This window comes from Microtus pennsylvanicus, chromosome 3, assembly GCF_037038515.1.
Source record: "Microtus pennsylvanicus isolate mMicPen1 chromosome 3, mMicPen1.hap1, whole genome shotgun sequence".
NCBI classification, from domain to species: domain Eukaryota; kingdom Metazoa; phylum Chordata; class Mammalia; order Rodentia; family Cricetidae; genus Microtus; species Microtus pennsylvanicus.
In genome coordinates, this window is record NC_134581.1 from 125444417 (window position 1) to 125457464 (window position 13048).

Genomic DNA, 13048 nt, shown 5'->3' on the forward strand with positions numbered 1-13048 from the left:
AGCATTAGGTTGTGCCCAGGCCGAGTCACCATTTGGGGCTGGGATGCAGCTGAGTGCTACAGTGTGCACCTGGCAGGAGGCTCCAGGGTCGGTTCCTAACATTGTAACATAAAAATGAAGAAAATTAGTAATAACCAACACTCTTCTGTGCTCAGCCCCAGCCTCCACTTTTCTTTTTCCCGGTTAAAACAATGTGATCATGAAGATAAAATTATGTGAAGAAAAAAAATTGCTTATTTTCTGGCCTATTATTGGTTCATCTGCCAAAGCAAGGATAAATAAAATGTATCTTCTATAAAGAAGTGCAGGGTTTGTTATTAGCACTCCGGCAGCCATCACCAACCCTCATTTGTTCTTAAACCTAACGGTGCTTCTCATGACCATCCTGGAAGATAACAGTGTGGTCTTCACTTTTCAAATAGGCCAACAAAGGTACACACCAGTAGTGTAGGGTCCCCAACGTGTTTGTTTCTGTTTGAGCAGAAGAACACAGTGCTCTGGAGACAGCTTAGCTTCTAATCCTGGCTACCCCATTTCCCAGTGTGTTTATAACTTAAATTAACCCATTTTTATCAATCTACAGGCTGTCACATATTGTCCATACTGCTTTTTCTGCATCTTTTCATGTCTCCTGCGCACTTAGATTCCTCCTCTTCTTCCTTTCTTTCCCTAGAGATCCCGCCTATACCTCCTGCCTAGCTATCCCACAATAGTTGAAAGAAGTCGTTTAATCTCAGTTTCACAATCCATAGCTAAACAGCTCCATTGCTTTGGGCGTGCAACAAGGCAGAACACTGGCAATGGGACTCTGGCGTAGGCACTGTTCAACCTCATGGCAGCTAGATAGCAGAGAGAATTAGGAAGGGGTTGGGGATAAGAAATGTGTTCCAGGGTGTGTCCCAATAATGCCCTGCCTCACTACTATTCCCTTTTAATGCTAGTATATCACGGATACACCCAAAAGATGAATTCCTTGACTAAGGCAGAACCCTCACACAAAGCTATGTATATTGTATGTTGTAAGTTAGGAATGCAGAGCCACAGCATAGATGAAAACACCCTGAGACAAACCTGCTCTTGACCTCCACTGAGATCTAAGGTATTTAAAAGTCTTCACTCTGTCTACACTACCACTCAGACAGGAACAGCGTTGGAAGTGAGTTAACGCCTGTGCTCCCTGCACTTGAGTTGTTGAAGTAAGGTCAACCTGGCTGTTACAGCAATACCTGGTCTGTATTAATTTTTTCTTTGAATTGGGGGTGAGAAGGTTCCTTTCATGATTTTAGAGGACATGATCCATCAAGGTGAGGAAGGTAAGCTTGTCTATGGTTTCTGTGGTGAGGGATGCTTTTGGTGATTTGCCTATCTGTCCTTGGATTAGTAAGGACTGCAAGGCTCTTCCCTCAAGGCCTGCCACCCCCCCAGCAACCTACTTCCTCCTCCTAAACTCTACTTCCCCAAGGTTCTCCAACCTCCCAAAACAGCATTGCCAATTGGGGACACCAAGTACTCAACCGCATGAGCCAGTGAGGACATTTTACACTCAGATCATGACACTGTCTAGAAAAATCCAAGGGGGGCCGGGCGGTGGTGGCGCACGCCTTTAATCCCAGCACTAGGGAGGCAGAGGCAGGCGGATCTCTGGGAGTTCGAGGCCAGCCTGGTCTACAAGAGCTAGTTCCGGGACGGGCACCAAAGTTACAGAGAAACCCTATCTCGAAAAGCCAAAAAAAAAAAAAAAAAATCCAAGGGGTAAAAGAAAAGGAAAGAGATGGTGAAGGCTAAAGAAGCTCCATTCTATACCAGGCATTCATCTTGGTACCCACCAGCCATTTGTCTCTGACTCCAGTCCCTGGAAGATAAGTTCCCAGTAACCCTGACTCGGGGACCCCCACCCAAAAATGTATAGCATGACTATCTTGTTATATGATTAACTGATTTTTTTTCTCTAACTTGCTTACACAGATACCCCAAAATTGTTTTGAGTTGCCTTACCCACTTAACTTGGCTTAACAGGACAGTTTTGGTTAGCTTGCATAGATATTAAGGTCATCACGTGGTTTTCCCCTTTAAAAGTCCTTCCCACGCCCCTCCTACCCAGCAATCTCAAATTTGGCTCAGAGATTATTTGTCCTGCTGACAGCTGATCAATCAATCTTTAATTATAATTGGATTGAGTTTATGGTCTTTTCCCAGGTATCACAACTCGATAACATTTGGGGGCCCCAGCAAGATCCCTGGGAGACCCCAGACTTAGGGCCAAGGTTCTGGGATAGGCCCTAGAGGAAGCAGGTCCAAAGTGGGCTTGATATGTCATAGGGATCCCAGACCCAAATTTGCAAATCTGAAGTCAAAACTGCCAGCCAATGTGCTTCTGAAGCTTGGACTTATCGGTGAGCTGTTCTATTTTGTTTTGAAATTGGGACATATAGAGAGACAAAAAGTGAGATCTAAGGAGATTGTAGGCCCAGTTTCAGGGGCAGAGGGGACCCCCTACTGTCCTTCTGGTCTTGGTGTATGACTGAAGGTGGCCACCATGTGGCTGAGTCTGTATGGTCTTTTCCCATTGTTCCCCGTTGTCTATTGGAATTGTGTCTTCAAGATTTGTTGCAGAGATGGGAATTGAACTCAACACAGCCAAATTGCCCTGAGCTACACGCTACCATTTTTGGGATTTTTGAGAGGTAGACTGCTCCTGGCTGCCTCTATCCTACCTTTCCCTACTGAGCTTGCTCCTCCCTCGCTTGCTCCGTCTCCGTCCGTCTCATGGGCTCACTGCAGCCTGCTGTCTAAGTCCCAGGAACACCAGGCATTTCTCTACACCTTCCCGTTTGTGGTCTGTGCTCTATGCGCTAGACCCCAGTTCGCGAGCTTTGGGAAAGGGGCTGGAGGTTGAGAACACAGACGCAGAGACAGACCGAAACGCAGACCTTTTAAACACTGATTCAGAAAGCCCCAAGAATGCCCCCTTTATTGTGTTCAGGGGCAGATTATATAGAGATAGCCACGCCCCAGCCAAACCCACCAGAATCCACTCTCCTGCCGTCAGGAACTCCTGAAGGTCTCGTGCTCAGAGCAGCTGTAGGCACTCCGATCAGGGGAAAACAAGTTGTTTACAAGAAATCCAGGATCTGGGGTCTCACTGCTCCCAACAGTGGTCTTTCCCCTAGCTCTGCTTCTGAAGAATGTCTGTTTTTCCTACCTGCTCTATCTCCCAGATGACATCTGTCTCTGACCATGGAGCTCTGACTGCAGCCACTCCCCTGCCGCTGGGCTGGGGTGAGGTGGGTGCTTCTGTTGTGCAGCTTTGGTGGGCACCTAGGTCTCTGCGCCACTGCCTGCTGCTCGTTATGCACTGCAGGTGGCCTACACTCAGAATTTCTCTCTAAGCCTCCTTTCTTCTCTGGTTGCTCTGGTCCCTGGATTCGGTTTTTCAGAGATTGTCTTTTGAGCATGGTCAATATTAAGATATTGTTTTATGCTGTTCTACTTTATTAAAAGCTGGCTCTGGATTTGGGATATGACCTCCATCTTCTGACCCAAGCCTGGCTGTTTAAAACTTGCCTCCACAATCTCTTTCCTATGTCAGAAGGCCATCTGAGTCTAGGACAAAGAGAAAACCAAAAACAGCCCAAGAAAGACTCTGTGCTTTAAAACAGCTAAAATATTAACCCTCTGTGTCTCAGGATTCGTACACTTACTGGAAATGGATGTGAAACCCTGTAAAACAAAAATCCATAAAGAAAACAAAAACAAGCTGATGCCAGCATTTTCTGTGTTCCTATAGATGTCTGGATCTTACAATTTCCTGTTTGATGGCCTCTAGGTACAGATTCTTACATTACTCTATAACTTCATGACTTTATAAGATAAAGAATATGTACTAAGCTTTTCAGGTTGTCGGCCTCCATCTGCAGAGAAACAGAATCTGGTTAGAAAATAAAATCTAGCCGGGTATGGTAGCAAACGCCTTTAATCCCAACACTGGGGAGGCAGAGGTGGGGAAAAATCTCTGGGAGTTTGAGGCCAGCCTGGTCAATAGAGCAAGTTCCAGAACAGCAGGGCAACACAGAGAACCTCTGTCTTGAAAAACCATAAAAAAAGAAAATCTGTCTAAAACCCCTCAATTACTCTAGATATGCTTGCTTAGAATAATCAGAGCTGGACTTGTCAAAAGGTAATATTCTTTCCAAAGAAGGAGACAAGCAAGGCCACTGGACCTAAGTAAGAATCCAGTTACTCTTTCCAGCTGGTTGGATGCAATTAGGCCCTTATTGCATGACACCTTAAGGATTTCTGGCTAAAAACTAAGCTAAAACCAGGCTAAAAACTAAGACTAAAGTATATTCAAAGAATAAGACACAAAAAAACCCTAAAAACTAAGAATAAAATACATACATCCAGGTTAAAAACTAAGAATAAGAATGGAGTCCACTTGGCAACAATTGGAGAGCTGTTTAAATACACTGGATGAGGGACCCAGATGTTGTCCAACAACCCTGGATAAGGCCCCAGATACTGCCACACACCCCAGGATAAAGGCTCTAGATACTGTCACACACCCTTAGGAAAAAGGCCTCAGATACTGTCAGACACTCCCAGGTAAAGGCCCCAGATATTGTCAGACACCCCCAGGTAAAGGCCCCAGATACTGTCAGACACCCCAGGTAAAGACCCCAGATTTTGTTCAACACCCTCTTAGGAAAAACTTCCTGCAATAGATGGTAAATTTGTCTGTTACTATTATGTCTCATGCTATTTCAAGGACTTATATAAACATTAAGGTGGGGAAATGTAATTAAAAATGTTTAGCTCTTTGTCTCCCCCCCCTTAGCTCTTGTTCACAGAAATTGTTCCTTTATTCAAGGTCATGTATCTTCAAAACTTTTGGTAAAATGTAAACTTTCTCTTAGGATCTGTAAGATTGGGAATGAACATGGGAAACCTATAAAATTCCAAGCAAAAAAAATTAATTTAAAACTTCTAATATAGGGGGCTGGAGAGATGGTTTTAGTGGATGAGAGCACTGGCTGCTCTTCGAGAGGTCCTGAGTTCAATTCCCAGCAAGTACATGGTGGCTCACAACTATCTGTAATGCAGTTTAGTGCCCTCTTCTGGCCTGTAGGCATACATGCAGGCAGAACATTGTATACATAATAAATAAATCTTGAAAAAACTTCTAATAAAATGCTAACAATTAAAAGCCTATAATAGGTGATCTTAATTTGCTACTGTATGCTTACATGTAACTTGAAATCATCTCTGGTTATCATCTCCTTTTTAGACTAAGAAGACAACAGGTTCCTAATATATTTCAAATTAAGACATTTTTGTATGATGACTTTTAATTCTAAAATTTTAAAAATAAAGAACAATGTATGCTTAATAAATAAAATATATTTAATAAATAAAGTTTATAAATTCCTAAGGTCTACTCAGAGTAACAATATCTGACTTGGGAAGACAACCAGAGGCCACAGCCAGAGGCCAGCCTACGGCTGCTCAATGTGGGCGGAAGACAGCCATAGTGCCACTATGATGAGCAAGTATATGGGGGAGAGATGGGAGAGAGAGAGAAGCAGAGTGGGCCGGTGCGCTGTGAAGAGAGGCTGAAGGTGCGACACTGGTGAGACCCACCTGAATTCATGGTGATGTCCAGGCATGCTGCCACCGAGGGCTATGTCTGGGTCCATGGTCCTACCGTGGCAGGGTCTGTGTTGAGGTCCATGGCCCGTGTTACTGCTGAAGGCCACGTGGTTGTTAGTGGTCTCTACTGCAGCCTGAAGCCATGTTGACGACTGAGGCCTGTGCTGAATTGGCTCTGCCCCTTACTAGCCACCTCACAATGGTTCCAGCAGAGATGTGGGTGAAGGACAGCTGGTTCCACCCCTCACCTGGGTAGCAGGGGAGATTTGGCCCTCATGGAATGGGCACGGGAAAGCCGGCCATGCCCCTTGCCCAGATGTGAGAGAGCTGGCCCCGATGGCGTGGACGTGGGGCAACTGGTGTGTCGACCAACTCAACCACCACCCAGACCCAGATTAAAGGCTTTAAGTTGTCCCGCCCCAACATCTACCCCATCTAAGAACTGCTGGAGCACGCGAAGGGGCTGCTCCAGCAGAAACAAAGCTGCAGGACCCCCATAACTCAGAGTAACAGCGGGATATCCAAAAGGAGTTTCGGTGAGGGTCCGGTACTGATAACATAGCGGAAGTCAGAGACCGTGAACCAGACCAAGTGTTCATTGCAATGAACACTTGCAAGTAAAGCTGTTTGGACAAAGGGTCTACTGCATGGCACACCACAGCTTCCAATACCTGTGAAATGAGTGGGCCTGATACGACATTCCCAAAGATTCAATAAAAAAAATTACGCTTAAAAAAGAACGTGCTATTTCAGCTGAGAAGCAGGTACAGAGGAGACCACATCACCTCTTCTCATTAACAAAAGGTTGGAATGTTAGGTTAGAGGAAAAACAGTTCTTTTCCACCAAAGGAATCATTTCTGTATCATTGTCAGAAGAGAAATGACTGTCTACGGTGCCTTTAGCAGGCCAAAGTCATGCTGCCCCCGAGGCCCTGTCAGTGCTACAAATACCTGTTAAAACCAGAGAGTTAACAGCAGGGTTAATGATGAGGGCTGGGGATCTCTTCAAATAACTTAATTAAAACATTAACCTTTACTCCTACATAAATTTGAATCGATGATTTGGTTCATATAATCTAGAGACAGAAATGTCATGGCTAAAGAAGCTTCATTTTATGCCAGGCCTCCATCTTGGTGCCCAACAGCCGTTTGTTTATGACTCCAGTCCTGGAAGATAAATTCCCAGTAATTCTGACTCAGTGACTCCTACCCAGAAATGTACAGCTGTAGCTATCTACTTGTTATGACATGACTAACCCGTTTCTTTTCTTTTGCTCAGTAACTTGCTTACACAGATACCCAGAGATTGTTCTGACCTCCCTTAACCACTTGCCTTAGTTTAAGAGGACAGTTTTAGCTAGCTTGCATAGATATTAAGGTCTTCGTGTAGTTTTCCTCTTCAAAAGTCCTTCCCCACACCCCTCCTTCACAGTGAGCTCTAATTTGGCTCCAAGTTTGTCCTGCTAACAGCTAATCAATCAATCTTTTGATTATAATTAGACTGAGTCTCTTCTCAGAGGTCACAAACTCCATCACAGAAACTCGTGAACTAGCCGGGCGGTGGTGGCGCACGCCTTTAATTCCAGCACTCGGGAGGCAGAGGCAGGCGGATCTCTGTGAGTTCGAGACCAGCCTGGTCTACAAGAGCTAGTTCCAGGACAGGCTCCAAAACCACAGAGAAACCCTGTTTCAAAAAACCAAAAAAAAAAAAAAAAGAAACTCATGAACTTGGCTGAGACACAGCGCTTGCCTGGTATGCACAAAGCCTTGTCCTTCAGCCATGAAAACCAGGGCTGAACATTCAAGTTGTGGCTCCAGACGCATCTTGGTTTTATTCTGTAGTATGAAGCACAGAACTCATGGCACTTGCACACACTAGGGCTATACCAACACCGCCCCCAGCCTGGCTCCTGTTTCTGTGAGAACTTGTGCTTCAAGCTGACCCTAGGGCTCATTGCTAGAGAGAGCACCACGTAGCACCAACACAAGGACATTCAAAGACTCACTCTATGTGGTCCCCATTTGTGCTTTCGTAGGGACGACCCGATTCTTTCTCTGTCCGTCTCTGTTCAGGATATGGGTGTTCATATCCATTATAGATTCTTGTGAGACAGTTGTGCAAAATACATAGAACCATGATAACTCACATAACCATTCACTGCAACAACACACAGGTGTTGCTGTAAATACTCTCGGGATGGGGGCTGGAGAGGTGGCTCAGAGGTTAAGAGCACTGACTGCTCTTCCAGAGGTCCTGAGTTCAATTCCCAGCAACCACATGGTGGCTCACAACCATCTGTAATGAGATCTGGTGCCCTCTTCTGGCCTGCAGGCATACCTGGAGGCTGAACACTGTGTACATAATAAATAAATCTTTAAAAAAATACTCTCGGGATGGGGAGGAGGACTGTTTTGTCGGGAAAATTTGGAGTCTTGACCTCCAGCTGCTCTTCCCTGCTGGAGATCGTTACTTTCCTTCTGATTTGAGTTACTAAAGCTGTGTCAAAGTTGTTGACCAGCTCTGCTGCACGAGCACGCGTTGTCTTGGCCTTGAGGATCAGAGGATAAGGTTTTCACCTGTTGGCCCACCTGACTGTGTTAGCCTCCGTGGTGCTATTGAATAAGGGGCTTTTTACCAGTGACTAGAGGTCCGTGTCTCTGTCTCTCTGTTTCTGTGTCTCTGTGTGTCTTTGTGTGTTTCAACCTCCAGCCCCTTGCCCGAAGCTCGCGAACTGTATGGGAGCGCATAGAGCACAGACAGGCATTGTGTGCTGCACTGTTTCATGGGTTTTGTTTTTTCCAAGTATCCAAATAGCTCATGAGCACGCTATGCCTGAAACATAGACAAGCAAATCTGTGTTCCCACAATGTCAGAATTCACTGAATAAGGACAAATCGACAAGGTTTAGATCTCTCTACCACATAAGTTGTTGGCTGCTTACCTTGGTAGCCTGACTCGGGTGAACACAGGTTCCTTCATTCCAGGGTTAATGATTGGTGTCACTCATGCCACATGTCACATAGCACACAGTAAACACAGTTATACGCTGCTAGTTCCACAAATGTGAGGAGGAATACCACTGACCCCAATCATGGCCAAATTAATTAAAGCAAGCTTTTTTTTTTTAAATTCAAGTACATGGGTTGTCTTTCCCTAAGGGTTGGTGTTCAAGAGATCAGCATTGGACATTTTATAGTTCAGGAGTAGGGGGTTTCCAAATAGGGGATTTGGCAGACAAGTAGGCAAGGTTACAGAAGCAGAACAGAAGCATAACAAGGTGGTCGTAACAACTTTTTTTTTTTTCTCCCTGAGACAGGGTTTCTCTGTAGCTTTGGAGCCTGTCCTGGAACTAGCTCTTGTAGACCAGACTTAGTCTCAAACTCACAGAGAACTACCTGCCTCTGCCTCCCAAGTGCTGGGATTAAAGGCCTGTGCCACCACCTTGAAACAAAGGTGGTTGCTGTTTCCTGGTTACAGATGGCGGGCATAGCCCAATCCTTGAGAAACAGATTTATTTACAAACAGGAATGAATCTAGTTTGTTTTAATTATAAGATGACTTTCAAGTCTAAGATGGAGGCAGGCTGGCTTATCAATGCACATATATTATCAATGCATATATATGGATAACGGAACGAATGCAGCCGGGTTCAAGAGGCTGCAGAAGTGGTTGGAGAAAGCGTCTGTAGATGAGATGAACTAGACCAGTGATGGCGGGGGCTGCTGCTGGCTGGAAATGCCAGAGTCAGGGTTTTAGCATGAAGTGGTGCCAGCTCCGAGTGGAAGACTGAGAGCAGGAAATAGTCCATTCAGGTTCAGGTCCAGATGGGAGAACTGGAGACAGGCAGTCAGTGAGAGCAGGGAAGCAGGCTGAGCCAGAGCACCAAGGACAGTGGGTGAGTCCTCAGGGCACACAGTGGTGTCAGATGACAACAGTAGGGGGCCATGCCATTGTAGAATAGTCTTAGGACCCATCACTTCATGGGTCCAGATGGAGGAGTTTTATACCTTTCCCTTGGTCTGGTGTGTCAGATAAGTAGGTTTTAATATATCTGTGTGCCCCTACAGACTCAATGCACCCAATAAATGTATAGATTGGCTCCCTTCCTCCTTCCGGCCAGAAGTCATTCATCAGCTGTGCTGGATGAGTGGTCCCTGAGACTGAGGTTTAGGTGTCTACCAGGGTACGCAGCCCCAGGGCACGCGGCCAGCCCTCTCCTCCAATGCCCTTCCTCCTTCCGGCCAGAAGTCATTCATCAGCTGTGCTGGATGAGTGGTCCCTGAGACTGAGGTTTAGGTGTCTACCAGGGTACGCAGCCCCAGGGCACGCGGCCAGCCCTCTCCTCCAACCGATATCAAAATCTACTTGTAAAATAGAGTCTGAGCATGCAGTTTTATACAAAACGGAACAACTTGGAGCAGAGCACAGTCCAAACGTAACAGTTTCAATTTCGTTTCCTGGGAGGTGGCTTCATCTTTTCAGCGGGAGCAGGTCACTTTCTTCTAAAGAAAACAAGGGGGGACAATTGTAAAAGTTCCTTCGTGGTGGCCATCTAAACAGACAAAAACTGAAAAAGAAGGCCAGATACTGGACATGCCTTTAATCTAAGGGCGGGGAGACCTCTGTGAGTTCAAGACCAGTCTGCTCTAACAGACAGTTCCTGGGTGGCCAGGATGACATAATGACCAACTAAACAAAACAAACAAAAAACCACCTGAAAAAGAAATTACCTAAAATTATAAAAAACAGATTTAATACATTTTTAGAAACATATGAAAGCAGTAAACAATAAAACTTGATCTCTTGGGTTATTTTTTTTCATGAGCAGTGAAAAGCCTGACTGAGGCTGGAGAGCGAGCTCAGAGTTGTTGCTTGAGCCACTGCCAGGCCGTCATCTCCACTGCCAGGTCATCATCTCCACTGCCATGTCATCATCTCCACTGCCATGTCGTCATCTCCACTGCCATGTCGTCATCTCCACTGCCATCTCATCTCCACTGCCATGTCGTCATCTCCACTGCCATGTCGTCATCTCCACTGCCATGTCGTCATCATCTCCACTGCCATGTCGTCATCTCCACTGCCATGTCGTCATCTCCACTGCCATCTCATCTCCACTGCCATGTCGTCATCTCCACTGCCATGTCGTCATCTCCACTGCCAGGTCATCATCTCCACTGCCATGTCATCATCTCCACTGCCATGTCGTCATCTCCACTGCCATGTCGTCATCTCCACTGCCATGTCATCATCTCCACTGCCATGTCGTCATCTCCACTGCCATGTCGTCATCTCCACTGCCATGTCGTCATCTCCACTGCCATGTCGTCATCTCCACTGCCATGTCGTCATCTCCACTGCCATGTCGTCATCATCTCCACTGCCATGTCGTCATCTCCACTGCCAGGTCATCATCTCCACTGCCATGTCGTCATCATCTCCACTGCCATGTCGTCATCATCTCCACTGCCATGTCGTCATCTCCACTGCCATGTCGTCATCTCCACTGCCATGTCGTCATCATCTCCACTGCCATGTCGTCATCTCCACTGCCATGTCGTCATCTCCACTGCCATGTCGTCATCTCCACTGCCAGGTCGTCATCTCCACTGCCATGTCGTCATCTCCACTGCCATGTCGTCATCTCCACTGCCATGTCGTCATCTCCACTGCCATGTCGTCATCTCCACTGCCAGGTCGTCATCTCCACTGCCATGTCGTCATCTCCACTGCCATGTCGTCATCTCCACTGCCATGTCGTCATCTCCACTGCCAGGTCGTCATCTCCACTGCCATGTCGTCATCTCCACTGCCATGTCGTCATCTCCACTGCCATGTCGTCATCTCCACTGCCATGTCGTCATCTCCACTGCCATGTCGTCATCATCTCCACTGCCATGTCGTCATCATCTCCACTGCCATGTCGTCATCTCCACTGCCATGTCGTCATCTCCACTGCCATGTCGTCATCATCTCCACTGCCATGTCGTCATCTCCACTGCCAGGTCATCATCTCCACTGCCATGTCGTCATCTCCACTGCCATGTCGTCATCTCCACTGCCATGTCGTCATCTCCACTGCCATGTCGTCATCATCTCCACTGCCATGTCGTCATCATCTCCACTGCCATGTCGTCATCTCCACTGCCATGTCGTCATCTCCACTGCCAGGTCGTCATCTCCACTGCCATGTCGTCATCTCCACTGCCATGTCGTCATCTCCACTGCCATGTCGTCATCTCCACTGCCATGTCGTCATCTCCACTGCCATGTCGTCATCTCCACTGCCATGTCGTCATCTCCACTGCCATGTCGTCATCTCCACTGCCAGGTCGTCATCTCCACTGCCATGTCGTCATCTCCACTGCCATGTCATCATCTCCACTGCCAGGTCGTCATCTCCACTGCCATGTCGTCATCTCCACTGCCATGTCATCATCTCCACTGCCATGTCGTCATCTCCACTGCCATCTCATCTCCACTGCCATGTCGTCATCTCCACTGCCATGTCGTCATCTCCACTGCCATGTCGTCATCTCCACTGCCATCTCGTCATCTCCACTGCCATGTCATCATCTCCACTGCCATGTCATCATCTCCACTGCCATGTCATCACCTCCACTGCCATGTCGTCATCTCCACTGCCATGTCGTCATCTCCACTGCCATGTCGTCATCTCCTCCCACTGCCATGTCGTCATCTCCACTGCCATGTCGTCATCTCCACTGCCATGTCGTCATCTCCACTGCCATGTCATCATCTCCACTGCCATGTCGTTATCTCCACTGCCATCTCATCTCCACTGCCATGTCGTCATCATCTCCACTGCCATGTCGTCATCTCCACTGCCATGTCGTCATCTCCACTGCCATGTCGTCATCTCCACTGCCATGTCGTCATCTCCACTGCCATGTCGTCATCTCCACTGCCAGGTCGTCATCTCCACTGCCATGTCGTCATCTCCACTGCCATGTCGTCATCTCCTCCCACTGCCATGTCGTCATCTCCACTGCCATGTCGTCATCTCCACTGCCATGTCGTCATCATCTCCACTGCCATGTCGTCATCATCTCCACTGCCATGTCGTCATCTCCTCCCACTGCCATGTCGTCATCTCCACTGCCATGTCGTCATCTCCACTGCCATGTCGTCATCTCCTCCCACTGCCATGTCGTCATCTCCACTGCCATGTCGTCATCTCCACTGCCATGTCGTCATCTCCACTGCCATGTCGTCATCTCCACTGCCATGTCGTCATCTCCACTGCCATGTCGTCATCATCTCCACTGCCATGTCGTCATCTCCACTGCCATGTCGTCATCTCCACTGCCATGTCGTCATCATCTCCACTGCCATGTCATCATCTCCACTGCCATGTCGTCATCTCCACTGCCATGTCGT